At 44.4% G+C, this 14523-nt stretch overlaps 1 long non-coding RNA gene across 1 annotated transcript in view; it reads left to right on the top strand.

The window, feature by feature from the left end:
- LOC140632488 (uncharacterized) overlaps positions 1–9243 on the top strand; it is a 45917-nt gene extending 36674 nt beyond the window's left edge. The window contains exons 6-7 of the long non-coding RNA XR_012030088.1: positions 6471–6751; positions 7219–9243. This is a non-coding gene — a long non-coding RNA (uncharacterized lncRNA). The remainder of the gene's footprint in view (positions 1–6470; positions 6752–7218) is intronic.
- The last annotated feature ends 5280 nt before the right edge of the window (positions 9244–14523 follow it).

The raw sequence follows: 14523 nt of genomic DNA, 5'->3' as shown, positions 1-14523 counted from the left end.
CGCCTTCAGCCCAGGGTGTGATCCTGGAGTCCTGGAATCGAGTCCCACGTCAGACTCCCTGCATGGAGCCTGCTTCTCCCTCTGCCTGCGTCTCTGCTTCTCTCTCTGTATCTCTCATGAATAAATAAATAAAACCTTTAAAAGAAAAAAAAAGTCCTGATACTGCTTTGAATAGTATCTGAGTACCATTGACGTATTTTTAGTATCCTTTTAGAACTAACATACTAACTATAATCAGTTAAAATTAAGGTCCAAAGGGTTATGGTCTGGGTTATTTTCCAAAATTTTCTAAATATCTATTCGAATTCCTCATTTAGCCTGTGAGGCCACAGAGGTCCAGAGGGAACGGCCACAGAGTGAGTCAGAATCTAAGTCCAGGTCTCCTGACTCCGTATTGTTGTTTTATGTAAGTGCTGCCTCTCTGGGCTCACTTATTTGCTTGGTCTGTCTCTGTTTATTTTATTTACTTATTTTTAAAGATTTTATTTACTTATTTGAGAGAGAGAAAAAAAGAGAGAGACCTCCCCAGCAGAAGGAAGGGCAGAGGGAGAAGCAGGCTCCCACTGAGCAGAAAGCAGAAATGCTTTCTCAACAACATCTGATAGTGTCTTTTCTGTCATGATATTTTCACTCTTCTTTATAAAAAGTATAGACATTCGTTTATTTAAAATTTTACAAAGAACCATCACATGGAAAAAATAAGTAAAGGACCAATCCCAGGACCCCGAGATCATGACCTGAGCCAAAGGCAGATGCTTAACTGACTGAGCCACCCAGATGTCCCAGTCTCTGTTTATTTAGTCCATAAACATTTAAAGCAAAAAAAAAAAAAAAAAAAAAAAAACATTTAAAGCAGTCTGTGCCGCTGTGGGCAGAGGAGTGAGGGAGGGTGGGGAGAGAGCCTCGAGAAACCTAGATTCTAACCTCAACTCTGCCACTTCCAAGCTGAATGACTCTGGCAAGGAACCTAACCTCTGAGGCTCAGTTTCCTCATCTGTGAAATGGGAATAATAATAATAGCACTGACATTAGAGAGTTGCAGAGAGGCTTCAAACTTCACATGCATGGAAAGCCCTCCCTTAGAGCTATGGATTTTACTATTTGTTGAATAAATGAAGGAATACAAGCACTTAGCTCCCTGCTGAGCTCATAACAGCAATGGATAAATTACACAATGGCCAGCTTTTCTATTTAATAATTGCACTGAAATTATTTTTTATGAAGATTGAATTAAGGGAAATTTTAGTAGAGAACATTTTCACTAAAATCAAAATTCAAATACACTGTTTCATTTCTCCATGTTTTCTTCAAACCTTTATCCCCTTTTGGAACTTGCATTTAAAGTGATTTATTATGAAGAACCTGACAACAGCAAAAAAGAAATCCTTAAAGGTACATTTTTATATAAAACCATGACTCCAAACACTAACACTTTTCATTTCTCCACATTGCCTTCAACTTTTATTCAGAAAACGTTTACTTTGTTGGAATCAGAATGGCTCTGTGTCGCTCTTTTTATTACTTTATTTTTGTTTCAAATTACTTAATAAATAAAGTGGTTTGTGAAATTTATGCTGCTGCTTTCTAATGGTTCCATAAGACCCTGCCCGGTAGAGTTCATCTATCAACCTATCTCAACCCCTGTGGGAAATTTTATGATATTGTCATATCTTATATTTCTCAAAATCACTAAATGTGTACTATGTAATGTTTGAGCATCATCACAACCCTTAGATTAAGTATTAAAATTATCCCACTTTACAGATGAGGAAACTGAGGTTCATATAATTTTAATAATGTACCAAAATTCATACAGCTAGCATTTCAGGAATCAGTCACTGTGTAACAAATTGTCCCCAAATGCAGTGGCTAAGGCAACCATATCAGCTTATTTGTTCATGATTCTGCAATGTGGCCAGGGTTTGGTGAGGTTGGCTCATCTCTGCTCCACGTGGTACTGACTGAAGCAGTTTTACTGGAGCTGGAGGATCCAAGATGGGTTTATTCAAATGCCTGGTGTCTCTTCAGGGGAGATGGAAATGGAAGGGAGCTAGCTGGTTTCTCTCTTTGTGGTCACTAGTCCTCCCAGGTCTCTTTGTTTCCATGCGGTTTGTTTGGCAGGTTGGCTGGACTTCTTTATGGGTGTGTGGCTTCTTAGAGGCTGAAAGCAGAAGCTCCAAGGCGTCTTTTTCTTTTTTTATGTTTTATTATTATTTTTTAAAGATTTTATTTATGTATTCATGAGAGACACAGAGAGAGAGAGAAAGAGAAGCACAGACACAGGCAGAGGGAGAAGCAGACTCCACACAGGGAGCCTGACAGGGGCCTCGATCCCAAGTCTCCAGGATCACACCCTGGGCCGAAAGCAAAACTAAACTGCTGAGCCACCCAGGCTGCCCTCCAAGGCATCTTAATGGCTAGGCTGGGAATGGGCACAACACCCTCTCTCTGCTGCATTCTTTTGGTCAAGGCAAGTCACAATGTCAGTCCAGAATCAAGGAGAAGAAAACAGCTCCCACTCCTGCTTGGAGGAGCACCATGCATGCAGAATGGGGGCTGGGGGGGAGGGGGGGACTGCTGGCTGCCATCTTGATAGCTATATTTTATGCATACCCTATGTGCCACAAAAACTGGAGTAAGTAAATTCTCTCCTGAGCCTCAGCTTCCTTATCCATACAACAGGCCTAGCTACTAATTTCAAAGATGTGGATCATCCTTCATTTAACAGCATCCTCCATGTGCCAGGTGCTGTCCTAGGCTCTGGGGGACACTTACAAGTAGACAGGCAATATAATTTCAGAGACTGAATTTAAATCACACAGCGAGAAGGACTCCCTAAGAAAGTGATATTTGGGTCAAGGTGTGAAGAATGGGAGCAAGAGCATAAGGGGAAGTGAGGGTAGAGCATTCTAGGTCAAGGGAACAGCAAATACAAAGGTCTAGAGTCAGGAGATAACACATTACAAGGAATAAAATGGAGCTCATAAGTAGGGTCATGTTCTACAAACTGTGAAGAGCTCCAATAGTAATTATTTTACACAAGAGGGCTTTAAAAGATTCTCAACATTATTATGATCCTTAAGTGATCCTCAAAATGATTCCAAAAACGGTAAGGTGGGGCAGAAAAGTATTATTAATCCTGCTTTACGGAACAAAATATTCTCATGAACTATCTTTGCATATTTTCCCAAAATGGTCCCACTATACTTCTATGCTTAAATTTAATTTCATGTATCACCATTATGTCTTATTACTTTTGATGATGGGAATCTTCTGGGAACTAGAGACATCTTTATAAATTTCTTCCCATTATGATATTTAATTCTGTGGTTAAGTCCTTATGTGTACTGCTTTTGCATCTGTATTCATAAGAGTTATTGCTCAGTAGCTTTCTTATGATGTCTTTGTCTGGTCTTGGTATCAGAGTGATACTGCCCTCATAGAATGAGTTGAGAAGTATTCCTTCCTTTTCTATTTTTTGGAAGAGTTTGTGAAGATTTGGTATGGATTCTTCTTTAAATGTTCGGCAGAATTCACCAGTGAAACCATCTGGGCCTGGGCTTTTCTATGTGGGTAGTTTTTTTATTACTAATTCCAACTCTTTACTTGTTTCAGATCTGTTCAGATGTTTTATTTCTTCTTAAATTAGTTTTAATACTTTGTGTCTTTCCTGGAATTTGATCATTTCACCTGGGTTATAGAATTCCTTGGCGTACAGTTGTTCATAGCATTCACTATAACCCCTTTTATGTCTGTAAGGTAGTAATGTCCCTTCCTTCATATCTTATGTTAATAATTTGAATCTTCTCCCTTTTTTTTTCTAGGTCCATTTAGGTGAAGGTTTGTCTATTTTGTTGGTCTTTTCAAAGAACCAACTATTGGTTGTGATGATTTTCTCTATTGTTCTTTTATTTTGTTAATTTTGGCTCTAAACTTTATTATTTTTGTTTTTCTGCTGGCTTTCAGCTTAGTTTGATTTTCTTTTTCCAGTGTCACAAATCTAAGCCCAGAGGCTTAGATTATGGATTTGAGAACTTCTTTTCTGATAGAGGCATTTAGTGCTTTACATTTCCTTCTCTCTCATGTGCTGTTTTTAACTTCAGGAGTCTGAGGTTCACTCTCACCTTCTCCATTGACCCTGAGAGGTCTAGAGTTAGGAAACCTTTGCTGGGTCCAGATACTGCCACTTGCTAAGTAATCTTGGCAAGTCCTTGCTACTCTTGGGTCTTTGCTGCTGTTGTTTTAAAGACTTTATTTTTTAAGTAATCTCTACACCCAACGTGGGGCTTGAAGTCACAATCCTGACATCAAGAGTTGCATGGTCTACCGACTGAGCCAGCTGGGAGTCCCTGTTTTTCTCATCCTGGACCCACAGCATCTGCAGGGCTCTTCTAGCCTAAATGGTTTAGAGGGCAGGCTCACATTTAGCACATCTTTACAACTTTTTGGAGTGGATATCTGTCATTTCTGTCTACTTCTGACAAAGGCACCTCATTTTCCTTCAGGGAGACCTCTCTGCCCCATATTATATTTAGACCTTTTTGTGTGTGCCCTGGACCCTTCTGGCAGTCTACAGAAAGAAGTCCATGGATTCCTCTTCAGCTGGGTTTTTTTAAAAAAAGGTTTTATTTATTTATTTGAGTGAGTGAGAGAGAGAGAGAGAGTGCACATTAGTGGGGGGAGGGGCAAAGGGAGGGGAGAAGCAGACCCTCTGCTGAGCAGGGAGCCCAACAACCTTGGGATGACCTGGGGCTGAGTATCAGGACTGCGGGATCATGACCTGAGCCGAAGGCATATGCTTAACCAGCTGAGCCACATAGGCACCCCCAGATGGATTTTTTTTAATGCATACTGTAGACTGCTTATGATTTAAAAGAAGTCAATTATATATATTTTAAATTATTTTTTTAAGTAGGCGCCACACCCAGCATCCAATGTGAGGCTTGAACTCATGACCCTGAGATCAAGACCTGAGCTGAAATCAAGGGTTGGACGTTCAATTGATGGAGCCACCCAGTGCCCCTAAAGGAAGTCAATTATATTGAAATAGTTCTCAAAAAAAAAAAAAAAAAGTTCTCAAATGATTAGAAAAACAAACATTTGGCATAGTATTATTTATATATACTTATTTATTTGAGAAAGAGGGAGAGCACAAGCATGAGGTGGAAGGGGCAGAGGCAGAAGGAGAAACAGACTCCTTGGCTGAGCAGGAACCCCATGCAGGCCTCAGTCCCAGCACCCTGAGATTATGATCTGAGCCGAATGTAGAAACTTAACCAACTAAGCCACCCAGACACCCCTATATCCTTCTTTATTAGCACATTAAATAACAAGATCTAGTTGGTCTGATACCTATCATATTTGAAATAGTGATGAACATAAATGAAAGTTTGAGATACTAATGACAACTGTGATGTGGTGTGAAATATTCATACTGGTGACAAAGTTACAGGTACTTTTAATGCTACTGTGATTTGTTTGCTATATTCATAACAGAAGGAAATACTAAATTTCAGTTAGAGGTCAGTAAAACGAAAGATATAATTTTTTCCTATGCAAATTAATGGTCCCTTGTTAAGAAATCTTTGTTTAGAAACAGCTTGACTCCCAGATTCAGATGTAAGCATGTAACCCAGTACCGGCCAATCAGAACAGAGACTGGCTTAGCGATAGGCATTTAAGCCAAACTAATTGAATCAGAGTGAATCTTGGACCTTTGCTGGAAGACTGGGACAGTTTCTTCTGCTGGATTTGCTAAAGAAGATTGGGTCCAGGCCTGGATCAAACACACCTTGCCTTCATCGAGCAGATCCTGCTTTAGAATGAAGCCAACACAGAGAAAAGCAGAGCTGAGAAATGAACACTCACAACTTCCTGGCAACATTCCTCCCATGAATGTGTTAATTACGGAAGCCAATACATTATCTGTTAAAGCTGGTTTGAGTAGGGTTTTCTGTTCATTGAAATCAAAGCGGTCATAACTAATACAGTCCCATAAAGCTCAGCAGAGTGTCTGGCACAAAGTAGGTGGCTCATGAAGGAATGATGAATGAATTTCAAACAATGTGGCAACATGATTAATATTATTTACTAAATTCATCTATACAGATCTGTGTATTAAAAGATGAGGGATCTGGGCAGCCCAGGTGGCTCAGCGGTTTAGCGCCGCCTTCAGCCCAGGGAGTGGTCCTGGAGACCCAGGATCGAGTCCTGTCCCAGGTCAGCCTCCCTGCATGGAGCCTGCCTCCCCCTCTGCCTTTGTCTCTGCCTCTCTCTCTCTCTCTCTGTCTCTCACGAATAAATAAATAAAATCTTTAAAGAAAAAAAAAAAGATGAGGGATCTACTTAAAGTAAGCATTCTTACAGGCTTTAGTTGGCTGAATGAATGAAAGAACTCATCCTTTGCTGTTACTTCCTATTTTTAGTTATTCTTTTAGTTATTTTTATTTTTATTTATTTTTTATTTTTAGTTTTATATATTCTTCAGAGACATAACCAGGGCCATATACCGCCTGGAGAAGACAAATCTACAGTCATGATGGGCCACAGTGACAAATCAAGTCTGTGCCCCACTCACCCTGGGGAATACCATGCAGTGATATAAAGGAATAAGGCAGATCTACATATGCTGATATGGAAGCAGCTCTAGACACATTAAGAAGGAAATTACAAAACAGTAATTACAGGAAGATTCCATTTTCATTAAAAACAAAATCTCCCAAGCAAAACTTTGAGTTTCTCTGTGAACATAGTAAGTGTATAAATCAAAGAAAAAAGTCTCGAAGGCCACTCATGAAACACTAACAGTGGGCACCTCTGGGGAGAGAGTGGTATTGCGTGGGGGTAGTCATAGTCATAGAAATGTCCTTTCTGTTGTTTCCATTTTTTATACAGGGATAATAATTGTGTGTCACTTGTGTAATTTAATTTATAGGGGCTCCCGGGTAGCTCAGTTGGTTAGGCTTCTGACTCTTGATTTTGGCTCAGGTCATGATCTCACGGGGGTGGGGGGTGGGGGGATGGAGCCCGTTGTTGGGCTCTGCTCCCAGCATGGAGTCTGCTTAAGATTCTCTCTCTCCTTTTCCCTCTGCCCTTCCCCGTCCTTCTCTAAAAAAATAAAAAGTAAAAAAATAATAAGTTGTAGTGAAAAAATAATAAAACAACTCTGACAGAACCTGGAATATTCCCTTTTAATCTGTCCCCCACCCCCACCCCGAGATGTCTGTCAGTATTCTGAGGGAAACTGAAGATAGCAGGGCTGTGCCCGTGATACTCTGCTGTGCCCAGGACGCCCCGCTGCGCCCAGGACGCTGTGCCGGTGACGCCCCGCTGCGCCCAGGACGCTCTGCTGCGCCCAGGACGCTTTGCTGCACCCAGGATGCTGTGCCCAGGACGCCTCGCTGTGCCCAGGACGCTCTGCTGCGCCCAGGATGCTGTGCCCATGACACCATGCTCAGGACGCCCTGCTGCGCCCAGGACGCTGTGCCCAGGACGCCCCGCTGTGCCCAGGATGCTGTACCCAGGATGCTCAGCTGCGCCCAGGACGCTGTGCCCAGGATGCTGTACCCAGGATGCTCAGCTGCGCCCAGGACGCTGTGCCCAGGACGCTGTGCTGCGCTCAGGATGCCCCGCTGAGCCCAATATGCTGTGCCCATGACGCCCCACTGCGCCCAGGATGCTGTGCCCATGACGCCCCGCTGCGCCCAGGATGCTGTGCCCAGGACGTTCTGCTGCGCCCAGGACGCTGTGCCCAGGACGCTGTGCTGCGCTCAGGATGCCCCGCAGAGCCCAATATGCTGTGCCCATGACGCCCCACTGCGCCCAGGATGCTGTGCCCATGACGCCCCGCTTCGCCCAGGACGCTGTGCCCAGGACGTTCTGCTGAGCCCAGGACGCTGTGCCCGTGACGCCCCGCTGCGCCCAGGATGCTCTGCTGCGCCTAGGCTGCTGTGCCCATGACACCGTGCTCAGGATGCCCCGCTGTGCCCAGGATGCTGTACCCAGGACGCTCAGCTGCGCCCAGGTGCTGTGCCCATGACTCCTCGCTGCGCCCAGGACGTTCTGCTGCTCCCAGGATGCTGTGCCCATGACACCGCGCTCAGGACGCCCTGCTGCGCCCATGATGCTGTGCCCATGATGCTGTGCCCGTGACGCCCTGCTGTGCCCAGGATGCTGTACCCTGGGCGCTCAGCTGCGCCCAGGACGCCGTGTCCAGGACGCTCCGCTGCACCCAGGATGCTGTGCCCAGGACACCCGGCTGCGCCCAGGATGCTGTGCCCATGACACCGTGCCCAGGAAGCCCCGCTGCGCCCAGGACGCTGTCCCCATGATCTCTGCAGTGACCATGATGCTGTGCCCGTGATGCCACACTGTACCCTCTCTACCTTGTCATGCCTGTGAGGCCGTGCCCTTTCCCTGGAACTCTGTGGTTCTGGCTGCTCCAGGAGCCAAGGAGATTCCACCCATATAAAACCCTCCTGGGGTGGCCTACTGACCTGGATTCTCTTCTCAGTATCCTGACTCCAACTGCCTCTGCTGCCAAACTACACATGGCCCAGATGATTTCTCCCGCAAATGGGAGAGGGAATCCGAGCATCTCACAGTCAGGGCAAAGGCCTCGGGGGAGATGCCCATCCAATAAATGTTTGGGATGGCCAATGCAGTGCAGATGGCCCATTGTGCAGAATGGGAATCTGAGGCTTAGAGTAGGGAAGAGATTCATCCAAATGTGAGTTTAGTGCCAGAGTGAGACTGACCTGGCTCTCAGTGCAGAGCTCATTTTAGGGAGGGTGCTAAAAGTTCCACCATCATGGCTCTCCTTTAGGTAGAGACCTTGTCTCCAAAATGTCCTTGTCACAATGCACATTTGTTACTTAAAGAACACATTCAGCACTCGGCAACCTAGTTTCCCAGAGGAGCTGGTTTTTTAGCGTAGAAAGCAGATAGCAAGTTGCATTTTATTTATTATAAAAACAAAATTGTAGGGACGCCTGGGTGGCTCAGCGGTTTAGCGCCTGCCTTCCACCCAGGGCGTCATCCTGGAGTCCTGGGATTGAGTCTCACATTGGGCTCCCTGTATGGAGTCTGCTTCTCCCTCTGCCTGTGTCTCTGCTTCTCTCTCTGTGTGTCTCTGATGAATAAATAAATAAAGTCTTAAAACAAATAAAATTTTAAAAATTAAAAAAAACAAAATTGTAACAGCACAAATGAAAATGTTAAAATAAATTATTTCTGCCATCCTCATTCTGTTTCATGTGTTTGGATTTCTTATGTCACTCTAACATATGTACATTACATGTGCATTTATGCATAGAGCTATAATCATTTCATAAACATTTTTATAGCCTTGTGTCACTTAATATTATACATTTTCCCTATGTTTTCCACATAGCCTTCTTCTGCCTTCTACAGAGTATTTCATCACGTAAATAAACTGTATTTACATAAGGACATCTTCATTGCTCTTATAAAATATTTCAAACACACAGAAAAGCATAGGAACAATAAACTACACAAGTTAACAAAGATTGACACTTTAAAAATATTTTTGGGACTTTTTTCAAGAAAATAAACCATTTCAGGTACAGTCGGAGTGCTCTTCTGTACAATGGACCCTAATCTCCCAGGACAGGCTACATAACTTGCAAGGCCCAGGACAAAGTGAAAATTCAGGGACTTTTCTTGAAAAATCATGAGTTTTGAGACAGCGACAGCAGAGCATTCAACCAAACATAGGGTCTTTCTAAGCGAGTGGCCCAGTGTGACTGCATGTGTCGTACACCCTGAAGCCAGCCTCGATGCCTTCTCTCCTCTCACTTTCCTAAAAGTGATCTGTGTCTTTGCTGTCCCATGTTTATGCTTTTACTTAGTATACATATATGGACCGACATTATGGAGTATTACTTTCTGTATTTTAAAATATTATCTAGGGATCCCTGGGTGGCTCAGTGGTTTAGTGCTGCCTTCCGCCCAGGGCGTGATCCTGGAGTCCCGGGATCGAGTCCCACGTCAGGCTCCCAGCATGGAGCCTGCTTCTCCCTCTGCCTGTGTCTCTGCCTCTCTCTTCTTCTCTGTGTGTATCTCATGAATGGATAAATAAAATCTTTAAAAAAATATATTATCTAAGTGGCATCATACTACATCCCTAGGCTGCTTGTCTCACTTATTGTTTTTGTGATTAATCTGTGTGGATTCATGAAGGTGTTTTTGATTTTCACTATCGTCTAATACTCCACTATGTGATCTCACCACCATTCTTTTTTTTTTTTTAATTTTAGAGTCTTCTTTTTACCACAATTACCAATGCTGCAGTGAGCATCCTTGGACAGTTAGTTCTTTGTGTATGCGTGAGCTTTTGTCTACTCTCGGTGAGGGGTGTGGGATTGAATGTTCTGGCTTACTCCATGTTGAGGTTATTTCCAGTTTTTTGCTTGGCATCAATCTGTTCCCCTTTACATGTCTCCACTTGGATGACCCACAGACTTACGATACCCCCATTAGGAGACTTCCCTCTGAGTTGCTTCTCCTCTAAGACCCACCATCCACTGAAGTCAGAAACTGGGTGGCCTGTAATTTCCCCACCATTTCCTACCTATGACCAAAGCCTATTGACTCTCAGTCTACAGTCTGGTTTTAGCCCATCCACTCCTTCATATCCCTCTTGTTACTTTCATTGTCTTGGCTCAGGCCCCCAGCTCTGCCTGGGGTCTCCTCCCAGCCTATCCTGTCTCCAGCCTCCCGGTGTGTTAAAGAACTTATTAAACCCTAGTGAATTGCATGTTGACATCTCTTCCCTGCATGTTGTGGAGAGCAGAGGTGTGAGTTATACAAGAGCAAAGACTGTATCATGGTTTCCATTTGTGCAGCCATAGCACAGTGCCTGGCACCTGGCAGCTTCTAAAAATATTTGATAAATCAAAGTATGTAAACATCGTGCTCTAGTTTTCCCATCTTTTGAATCAGATCCCTAGGATAAATTCCCAGAAGGACTATTATTGATGACTTAAGATAATGAACCTAACACTCAAAGTCCTTCGTAAGTGAACTTGATCCACACAAAATTCTAGGTCAGGTAAGATAAGACAAGCCTCGCCAAGGAGTCATTTTCACAAGGTCCCAAAGCCAGTAAGTGACAGAGTGTAAAGAACAGGTCCTTGGGTCTTGCCATCTACTTGCCTTATTTGATAGGGTTCCTAAATTTAGATGGTGCCCTTTAATGTTGGGTGACTGTTGCTTTAAATGCTGCTGTTCTGGTACACACATAACAACCTGGTGGAATTTACACCTCTGCAAAAACAAAACAAATCAAAATAACCCTCACATTTATGAGCCTTTGTTTCAACATCTATCAAATGGGCACAAGGATCTTTTAGCTCTATGGGCAGATGAGGAGGAAGCACTTTTCTATCCCTCCTCTGATCCATCTTTCCCATGATCTGTGCATGGTCATTTACAAGACTAAGGAGGGTGAATGAAAGACAGCCTTTGGGATGCCTGGGCTGCTCAGTGGGTTAAGCGCCTGCTTTTGGCTCAGGTCATGATTCCATCCTCATCCAGTTTCATGTGTTTGGATTTCTCATGTCACTCTAACATATGTACATTACATGTGCATTTATGCATAGAGCTATAATCATTTCATAAACATGTTTATAGCCTTGTTTCACTTAATATACATTTTCCCTATATGTTTTCCACATAGCCTTCTTCTGCCTTCTACAGAGTCCTGGGATTCCAAGATCCTGGGATGGAACCTCATATTGGGCTCCCTGCTCAGTGGGGAGCCTGCTTCTTCCTCTCCCTCTACTCCCCCCACCCCAACTCTTGCTCTCTGTCTCTCTCTCAATAAATAAAAGTCTTAGAAAGAAAGGCAGGTAGCCCTTGCATGTGGGAGAGACAGCAGTAGCTGACAATACCTTGGCTGTTTAATGTCCCTCACCGGCTGACCTAGAAGCCCTTTCTTTAATCACTGTAGCATATGAAAGAGAGGTCTGCTAAATGTAGCCCCAAAATGTACTGCGGGTTCATAGGCTAACCCTTCAGGAAGAAGACGGCATTGACCAACACCAGAAATGCCTTGCTTATGAGGATATTTGAGTGTCAAAGACCCCTCACCCCCAACGCTGAGACCTGAGGATGACACCATCTAGGTGGGGTCTTTCCAAAGGCTCAGCCCTGAGGAGAAGCCACCTGAGCATGACACACACTGGAAGCCCTGGCTTCCAGTCCCAGCTCTGCCACTGAAGGGCTGGGTGGCCTTGGCCGCATTCTCCTACCTGTACAGTGAGGCGGGTAGATAACATGCTCTCTACTGCCCTGCCACCGTTCTAAAGTTCTGCGTTCAATGAAAGGTGGAGATGGCTGTCAGAATTAACAATACAAAGCAAGTGCCTTTTTAGTTCCTCTTGGCTCCAGTTTCTGCCTCCTGGACAGAAACTGGGGAATAGGTGTGTTTCTGACTCCTTGGCCTGGCTTATAGAATCACAGAGTTGTGGGTGGCAGGCAGGAAACCTCAGTGATTATCAAGACCTATGCCCTAGCGCCTTCACTCTTTCAATAAAAGTTCGCCAGGCACTGATCATGAATAGAATATAAGCCGGGATGGCAGCTATTGTGTTCACTGATTTATCCAAGGCACCTAGTGCGGTGGCTGGCTATTAGGTGCTCAGTAAACATTGGTTGAATGATAGGCAGTTTCTTGCAGGAGAGCCATCCAGGGGAGCCTCTTAAATGAAGATTCCTGGGTCCATTGCAGACCTACTGAATTATAATCTCTGGTAACAGAGCCCAGGTGACTGTCATGCTCTCCAGAATTTGAGACATGGTCATAGCATCTGAATAAAGCATTCTTCTATTATCAGAAGGGAGGAAATGCTCATGTTTTTAATTTTGAGCGTTTGTCAGTAGTGACTAATATTCAAATGAAAAAGGTTCATTTTACGGTAGCCATTTCTGTGGAGGCTGGAGGAGTCAGGGCTTTGCCTGGTGTATGCACAAGACAAACTTCCACTAATCTCGGGAGAGGCAGGGCCAATAAAAAGGCAGAGCAGATAGGAGAGAGCCACATGAAGTCCAAGTTTGGCATTATTATTGCCCTTCATTTAGAAGTCATAAAATAAGAAATGTGCCACCGTTCCAGCTTCTTGGGAGTGGTTGACTGGTGTGAGGTTTTTTTTAAAATTCCTTTCAAGATGGGATCCCTGGGTGGCACAGCGGTTTGGCGCCTGCCTTTGGCCCAGGGCGCGATCCTGGAGACCCGGGATCGGGTCCCACGTCGGGCTCCCTGCATGGAGCCTGCTTCTCCCTCTGCCTGTGTCTCTGCCTCTCTCTCTCTCTCTGTGTGTGTGACTATCATAAATAAATAAAAAATTAAAAAAAAAAATTCCTTCCAAGAGTCTATAGCTCGGACCAGGCAGGCTTGGGTTCAAATCTCAGCTGTGTCTCTAACTGCTTATTCTTGGGCTGATCACTCCAATCTCTCCTAAGCTTCAGTTTCCTCTGTTGTCAACTGGACATCAGAATGTCAACTCCTCAGGGCTGTTGGAAATGATCTGAGCTGATACACACTCAGGTGTCTGGCACATGTGCAGTATGGAAAAGCTCAGTTTTGGCTAATATCTATAAATTGCCATCCTATTTGGGCCGGAGGGTTCAGTAGAGGATCCTTTAGCTCTTTTGTTTTAAAGGTAGGGAAACAACCTGACAGAGGGCAAGCGAATTGCACAAGATCACCTAGTGCCTTAGGTCTCTGGAGAGCTTCCATTCTCAATGAAGTACCTCAACTTCCTCCTCAAACCAGAGAGGGTGAAGAGGCTGAGCTCTGTAGGTGGCCTGTGATGAAAGCATTTTGAAATGTGCTTTTGAAAAGAAAATGACATTATCTCAGGTGAGGTACCTTCTCCCGAGTTGCTTGCCAGCCAGAAGCCTATTCTGAGGAAGCGGTGGTGATTGGTGAGGAGGTCCTTGAAGCCGGTTAATTTGCAGCAATTCCTTCAACACTAGAGTTTTAAGGACTAAAGCTGCTTTGGGCGAGCACTGTTGAGGCCTTCCCTGAGAGGCCCTACCTGGTGCTGCAGCTCTGCAAGGCCAAAGCCGGGAGATGGCTGCCCTTGGGGACTCTTCAGGTCTGGCCTTTAAGCTATGAGGGCCTCAACACCAGTCACAGGCTATGTTGGATCTGGTAGGAACATCTCTGGAAAACTGTCCTGCTGGGGTCCATGGGCAGGAGGAGCAAAGCACTTTGTGCTAATGGTGATGACCTTGCTGATAGTGATGACGATGAGGGAGGAGGAACCCTCCTATCTGCCAGGTGCAGGGCCCAGCAATTTGTTTTATGTGCACAGATTCATGCAACCCTCACAAAAACCCTATGGGAAGGAAATGTGGCTCAGAGACATTAAATAAAGGACCAAGGGGCACATTATTTGTGAGCACCAAGATTCAAATCCAGATCTACTGGAATCCAAGGCAGCCAGAAGCCTGTGAGTGCTGGAAGAAAGGAAAAGAAAGTCCTTCAAGGAACATGTA

The sequence above is a fragment of the Canis lupus genome, chromosome 4 (genome assembly GCF_048164855.1).
Source record: "Canis lupus baileyi chromosome 4, mCanLup2.hap1, whole genome shotgun sequence".
Lineage (NCBI taxonomy): Eukaryota > Metazoa > Chordata > Mammalia > Carnivora > Canidae > Canis > Canis lupus.
This window is presented reverse-complemented; position numbering and strand designations above follow the sequence as displayed.